The sequence below is a fragment of the Acartia tonsa genome, chromosome 8 (assembly GCF_053477335.1).
Source record: "Acartia tonsa isolate MP-2025a chromosome 8, ASM5347733v1, whole genome shotgun sequence".
Lineage (NCBI taxonomy): Eukaryota > Metazoa > Arthropoda > Copepoda > Calanoida > Acartiidae > Acartia > Acartia tonsa.
This window is the reverse complement of record NC_137267.1, coordinates 26,656,816-26,664,778: the sequence shown is the minus strand read 5'-3', so window position 1 is coordinate 26,664,778 and position 7,963 is coordinate 26,656,816.

Here is a 7,963-nt window from a genome sequence, read left to right as displayed (position 1 = left end):
AAAACTTACATTGCAGGTATGCTGTTTCTGTTTTCAGGAACACCCGGATTATGACTAGTACTGTTCAATATCCCACATTGGCGTTGTTGTGGTTGGTGAATCTTCCACTTTGATCTTCTTAATTTATTAGTTTTGATATCTGTTGGTTAAGGCTCTTGATTTTGCTTAATTATTATCAATTGTCCTATCTCTGGCCACAGGACATAGTCAACACTATTATGAGGCGGCTATGGAAGGTCTTATTTATAATTGTGGTGGCCACAGGACTCATTCACATTTCCAATTACATTTAGAACATTGAGGAATCATTGATGGAATCTTATTGGTTCAAATAAATTGTAAGGAAATTATACCTTTGGCAGCTATAGTGTAGGCTTAAGCTCCACAGTAGCTCTCACACTATTTGGATCAGACAGGCTCCACAGATCTGTAGTAGTTAGTTTTCCACTATTTATTCAGCAACTAGATGAACTCTCAGCTGGCAATGGACTTTAAGGTTTGGCTGATCTCATCAACCTAAAAAGGTTGCTGTTAGATGTTGAAGTTACTCAGTTAAGAGCTGAAGAAAGTAAGATTAATGTATGTTGAAATATTTACTTCTTAAAAGACTATAATTTTGTAGATTATTATGCAGGTTTCTTTTTATCACTTTATGCAGAATTCTCATATAACTAAGCCCAATAAAAAGTTGCCATTTATTTTAACTCCTTTAACTAAATGTACCTCATAGACGTCCATATAAAAGCTTATATACCTGTTAAAGCCACCTTATTTATGTATGAATTATTAACATTATTACTGGTTAAAATAGTCTGAAAGATAAAACTTTTTTTAAAACTCTGCTAATTGCCTTTCAGACATGGAATTACATTTGAATTTATTTATCTCATTAGTTCCTCTGGCAAGGTGGGAACAGATTATTTGTACAATTAATTCTTTTTAGACATAAGAAAACATTTTAATATCTCATCAGTTCCTCTGGCAAGGTGGGAACAGTTTATTTATCATTATTATTAATGCTAGTTTGACATGGGAAAAACATTTGATAAAAAAATTGTATTTTGTACTTTTTTTTTATATTTATCTATTTTTTGCTGTTTATGTAGGTTTGAATTTAGCAAAGCATTTGACGAATTTAATAATAGGAATAAAAATCAATAAATTGGAAGTTAAAGACTTGAATAAAGAGAAAGATATAATGATTCAAAACACAAAGGGTGGCATGATGGATTATTGAAGAATATAGATATCTTGCAAGTTCTGTAGATTCCTTCAACATTCCATGACTTATATTTTGGTTGCTTTGACTTAATGAACATCTCATATCCATCGGTTTACATCAATCTCTATCAACATCCACATATATTCTTCAATTACTTAATGCTGGTTGGTCCTCGTCAATTTGATAGCTTTGAAATTTCCACATGTTCTGTCCAGACAACTGTGGTTCATCTAAAAAAGTTCAGATTAGAATCTTACAAGCCAACAACTACATTTCATTTTGGGACTTTCCTTCTAGGGGCTAGTGGAGCAAAAGACCCCCCAAAAACAATAAAATATTAGTTCTTAGCTTATTTTAAAGATATCAACCTGATTTTTTAAAGAAAACTTTTTTAACATAACCAAACTCAGTAACCTCTACATACAGATTGCATTTTGGGACTTTCCTTCTAGAGGCTAGTGGGGCAAAAGACCCCCAAAACAATAAAAATATGAGTTCTGAGCTTATTTTTAGAGATTAAAAACTTTGAACATAATCAAACTAAGTAACCGTTACAGATTTCATTTTGGGACTTTCCATCTAGGGGCTTGTGGGGCAAAAGACCCCCAAAAACTAAAAATATGAGTTCTGAGCTTATTTTTAAAAGTATCAACCTGATTCTTTTTAAGACAACTTTTTAAAAATAACTGAACTAGATAAACATTACACATTTCATTTTGGGACCTCCTTTCTAGGGGCTTGTGGAGCAAAGGACCTCCAAATACACTAAAAATATGAGTTTTGGGCTTATTTTTAAAGATATCAACCTGATTTTTTAAAGTACTTTCTTAACATAACCAAACTAAGTAACTATTCGCAGAAATCATTTGGGGACTTTCCTTATAGGAGCTATTACGGCAAAATACCCACCAAAACACTAAAAATATGAGCTTTGAGCTTATTTTTAAAAATATCAACCTGATTTAAGAAAACTTTTTTAACATAACTGAACTAAATAACAATTTGCAGATTTCATATTGAAATTAAAAGAATATCCAGACCAAATGTTTTAAAGCAAGATTTTAACTAAATAAGCAAGGGGATTAAACCTTAAAGAATATCTATTATTTATTCAATTATGGTTTTTTAAAGTTTAAATAGCAAACGTACATTAATCAATAGGAATGATTACAAATAAATCAGCAGTGTATATTCAATATCAGTTAAGAAAACCATGGTTGAAAACCATATCTTTATATGAAGATGCATCTCGTCCTCAATGTAAGGTAAAGAGTATCTTAGAATACAAATAAATCTTGGAATAAATTAAAATTAAAAAATAAAAAAGAAACTAAAAAATTAAACACTAAAAAAGCTATTCACATAAAGCCTCCACTTTGAATCTCTTACCTTATATAGATTGTATATCTGAATGTTTTGTAAATTGTCTGTATGTAACTTGTTGTGTTGGTTTGTTTCACTAAGTCATTGTATTATTGTTCAATGTTCGTACAACCTATAAAGAATGGCTTGTTTCTTTGTTTAATGGTATTGATTGTTCTTAACCTTTACCTTGAACCTATAGAATTTTTTTTATAATTGTAAATTTTGTTATTTTTTGTCACCTTGACTTAATCAAAGCGTTTGATGAAAATTTCGTGTTTTTTTTAACAATTTTCAGGTATAGTTAACCTAAAAAAAAAGGGGGAGGGCGAAAGTGACACTTTTTGAAACCAAAACTAAAAGTCAAAGGAACTCAACTAAAAAAAGAGTTACAGGTCTGACATTTTGCATGGCAGTTGCTTTATAGGGGTACAATATGGAACTGTGAAGAAACGGCGTCGCAACCGCCGAAAACCGCCGAGAAAAGGCAAAAAAATTTTGGCGGGAAACGGCGGTTTTCGGCGATTGCGCCGCCGTTTCTTCACAGTTCCATATTTTACCCCTATAAAGCAACTGCCATGCAAAATCTCAGACCTGTAACTCTTTTTTTAGTTGAGTTCCTTTGTTGACTTTTAGTTTTGGTTTCAAAAAGTGTCACTTTCGCCCCCCCCCCCTTTTTACTCTATTGTTCTATTCAATGAAGAATACACATATTTAGAGACAGGGGGGGAAATAAAAAATAAGTGGTTTGAGGGAAAAAAAATGTAAAAATTAAGAAAACTGAAAACATTTTTTCTATTTCTCCCCCCTCCTTGGTAAAAAAAACTAAAAAAAATGTGTGGTAGGAGGGATAAAACAAATAAATTATAGAGTTCTTTAAATATTTTTCCATTTTCGCCCCTACTTGGTGAGAAAAAACTAGGGGGGGAAAAAAAATAAAAAAATTTGTAGAAGGGAAAAAAAATAAATCTTGTGCAGAATATACACCCCTGTTTAGAGATTATTTTCATTCTACTACTATTTTTAAGCCTTCAATCACACACCTTTACGGAATATACCAGAAACCTTCCTCTCTCTTTATTAGTACCTACTTATTGTGGAAAATAAAAAAATGTGCAAATTGTACCTAAACAATTTACTTCATTCCTAATCTTATTTTTAAGTTACCAATTTCCATCTTTCTGTAACAGAAACTTCTTAAACTACTTTTGATACATATTTATATGGTGACTTTCAATCGCTTTACTTTTATTGGACAAAATCTTCATCGTCTTTATATGAATTCCTTTAAGAATGTTTTTTTGTCTTAGCTGAGAACAGCAAGCTAGTGACGTCACTGGAAGATTTTAGTAACCTACAGAATTCATTCAGCAATGACCCCGTTTATTCAGACAAGTTGAAACAGATCACCAAGTCTTATTCTAATGTCAGGTTAGTTTTTCTGTTATACTTTGTTACACATTGATTATATACCCCCTTAAAAAGTGGTTGATGTCACTTCTACCGCTAACAAAAATATAGTCAAAGTGTTTTTGTCAATTTTGTTTTTTTGTTGTATTTTTGGCAATAGTTTTTATCTATTGTCAAAACTACAACTTAAACAGTAAACACAGTTTTATTGTCATTTTCACACCCCTTAAATTCAATAAGGCTGTCAAATTCACAATAATAAGATATATCTAATTCTATAGGATATCAGGATCTGGGATTAATTTGATAAACATTCCTTTAAATCATTCTTTGACTAAATCTTATACCAACCTATGCCTATTCTTATGAACACTAAGTTGTCAAGACATAGGTAATAAAATATTCAGAATGATTAAGCAAATAACTTAGTTTCTCTAAGTTTTTTTCTGTACAACGAACATAAAGAACATAGTGGAGGGAGTTTTTAATTCGAAACAAAACTTTATTTTAGACGAACTCGTCCAGATGGAAACTGTTTCTTTCGTAGCTGGGGTTTCAGATTATTTGAGGTAGGAATTCTTTGAAACTAATTTATACCTAGTATGAAGCAAATGCCAAAAAAATTTCAGGATTAAGGTTTTTTAGGGTTTAATTTAGTTGAGATGATGACTTTTTTAATGGCCCCCAAAATTTATTTTCTATTTATTTTACTTGTTGGTTTTTTTTCTGGAGACTGCTTTATAAATCATTGTGTCCGACCGTTTGTCCGCACAGTTGCTGCTGAAAATTTATGTGCATTAAAAATAAAGGGGGGGGGAATGTGGTGACTCGTCACACGACATACCAGCAAGAGGGAAGTCATTTTCTAGTAAATCCCGTAAAGGTGTGTGTTATAAGGCCTAAAAATAGTAGTAGAACGATAAGGTGCTCTATATATTTGTATTCCCTATTGAATAGAACAATAGGGAAATTTTTTTTTCTTTTTTTTCTTGATAACCGTACTGGAATATCTTAGAAAAGTAAAAAATTTCTATCAAACGCTTTGTTTGGCTCAAACTGACAAAAATTTAAAAAAAATATAATTATAATAATGATGTTTTCTATAGGTACAAGGTAAAGGTTAAGAACAATCTATACCATTAAACAAAGGAAAAAGCCATTCTTTACAGGTTGTACGAGTAGTGAACATTAAAATAAAACTTTAACAAATCATTAATACAATGACTTAGTGAAACAAACCAACACAACAAGTTACATGCAGACAATTTTGAAAACATTCAGATATACAATCTATGGGGTCATATGGACTATCTAAATGTATAAATTGTCTTTTCTTTTCATCAAGGTATCTTTAAGTCGTATATTCTTTCTTTGCTTGTTGTGTAGTATGCAGACTGGCCAGCCAATTTTGAAAATAAAAAACGTACATAACGTACACAAAAAAATACGTTACGTACATAAAAAACGTAAAAAAAACGTACATTCCTAATAAAAATAAGTTAAATAATTTCCTAGTTACCTATTATCAATACATTTAAGTCTACTAGCAGCTACCTGTAAAGGAGAACCATAGCGAACTGACAGACACAAGATATCCTATTACTCTATTTAAAAGAACTAGCGTCTACGCTCCTAAAGGCCTCTAGGGGCACTTGAGGAGGGGAAAGTTGAATTCAATAAAAAAACATGGATGACAACATACATAAGTAGCGAAGCTCAAAAGTTATTTATAGACATCTGGAAAAAAATTAACTTAAAATCAGTGAGCAATTAAAATTCATTTTTGGGGGGAGGAGGTAGTTTTTTTTCTAATGTCAATTTCTCTTGGGAGGGTGGATGGTGATACTCTTCCCCAAAATAGTTATAAAACTTCCAAAAACCTATGAGAAGCTATCCTGTTAAGGAGAACCATATCGGTTCCGTGGTTAGCGAGATTCTTTGGTTCAAACAAACAGACATCCTGTTATTATGTACAAAGTATATCCTATTATAAGAACCAGCGACTACGCCCTTAGAGGCCTCTAGAGGAACTTGATTAGGGGGGGGGGGTAGTTGAATTCAAAAACCCATTTTTTTATTTAAAAAGTAAAAAACAAGGATGACAACATCCTTAAGTAGCGAAGCTCAAAAGTTATGGATGGAAATCTGGGAACTATACAAACTATAGAGTAGTGTCGTAAAAAATAAGCATTTAACTTATTTATATAAATCACAAAACCTTTTAAAAATATATAATAACGTGAAAATCTAGGAATAAATTCAGCCCCCCAACAAATAAGCAAATCTCAATGAAATTTAGTGGAAGTATTAAGAATGAAAACTAATACAATCCCTGAAAATTAAAACCCTCTATCTAGAATATGAGTAGAGAAAATCACAAAAACCTATACATCTAGGAATCGATCTAGCACTGCAACAAATAGACAAACCTTAAAGAAACTTTTTGAAAATATGTAGAATGTGAAATTATTTATTCCCTGAAAATTTCAGCCGTCAAACAGGAGCCGAGAAAATCACGTTTCTCCGATAGCATAACGGACTGACAAAGTGATTATAGAGTAGCTTCGCTAATAAATTTTTCATTGAGGGAGGGGGGAGTAGACCACCCCCATTTCTGATTTCAATTTTAAAAAGAAAGAAAAAATAGGGGAATAGTGGTAATTTTTTTCTAAGAGTAATTTCTCTTGGGAGGGTGGTTGTACCCTCTCCCAGGACCTATGAGAAGCTACCCTGTAAAGGAGAACCATGTCGGTTTAGCGGTTAGCGAGAACCTTTGGTAAAAATAAACTGACACGAGACATACATCCTGTTATTACGTACTAAGTATATTCTATTAAATAAAGTAGTAAGTTTTTTGTCTGATGCTTAAGATTTTCATACCTACTTCACACAGTTACCGAGATGGTTTTAGGCTATTTTTCTACCATTTTGAATACAGGTTCTTGAAGGGATATGGAAGGACAGAGAAAATAGCCTACAATCTCACAAAGATCATGTCGGTTCAGCAGTTAGCGAGATTCTTCGCTACAGAAAAAAGGATTTATAGGATATACATATAATAAGGATATAGGGTTATTTTGTTTATTGCTAAAGATCTCAGAAAATACTAGTCTTTAATACAAGTAAATACTAAATAAAAGTAAATCAATGCTTGTCTGTCTAAAGCTTACGATCTTGGTAACCGCTGAACAGATTGGGTTCTAATCTTCAGGGAATATATCTACTGGTCCTGTGGTAGTTTTAGGCTATTTTCTTAGAGTGTGGGAAACCCACCTCCCCAAATAAAATCAACCACCCCTCAATTTATTTTTGTAAACTAATACAAATCAGCGGGGTGGGGGAACCCCCACCCCACCCTGGGGCGAAGCCTAAATGAAAAAAATAATCACAATCTTTTTTTATATTTTTTTTTTGACAAATTTCCAACAAACGATTCTATAAAAGAGGGGACGAAGCCTCTAGAGGCTAGGGGCGAAGCCTCTAATCCTAGTAGAAAGTAAAAAGCTTTAAGTGTCCCTCCCCCAAAGAAAATAGCAAAACACCATCACAGGACTATTAGGTATATTCCATGAAGAGTAGAGCCCAATAGGTTCAGTGTTTAATGAGATAGGTATTAAGCTTCTGATATACAGACGGACAAGTAGACGGACAAACATCATTCTACTTTGTATTATAGATAATATACTATTTTTGTAATATTTTTTGTACAAATACAAATAAATATACAAATACTTTTATACTTATATTTGATTCTTATTCTTTAAAAACTGAAGATACCAAAAATAAGACTTCTTAATCCTAAACTGAGCACCATATGATATCTCCAAAAATTTACCCAAGTATATAAAGAATTTGAAAAAAATTATCGTAAAATCTATTAAAGGGGTAGTTGCATGAAATGCATTTAAAATTGAATTTAGTCAACTGCATATCTCTTTCTGTTCAATAGTTTAAACTAAATCTATAGGA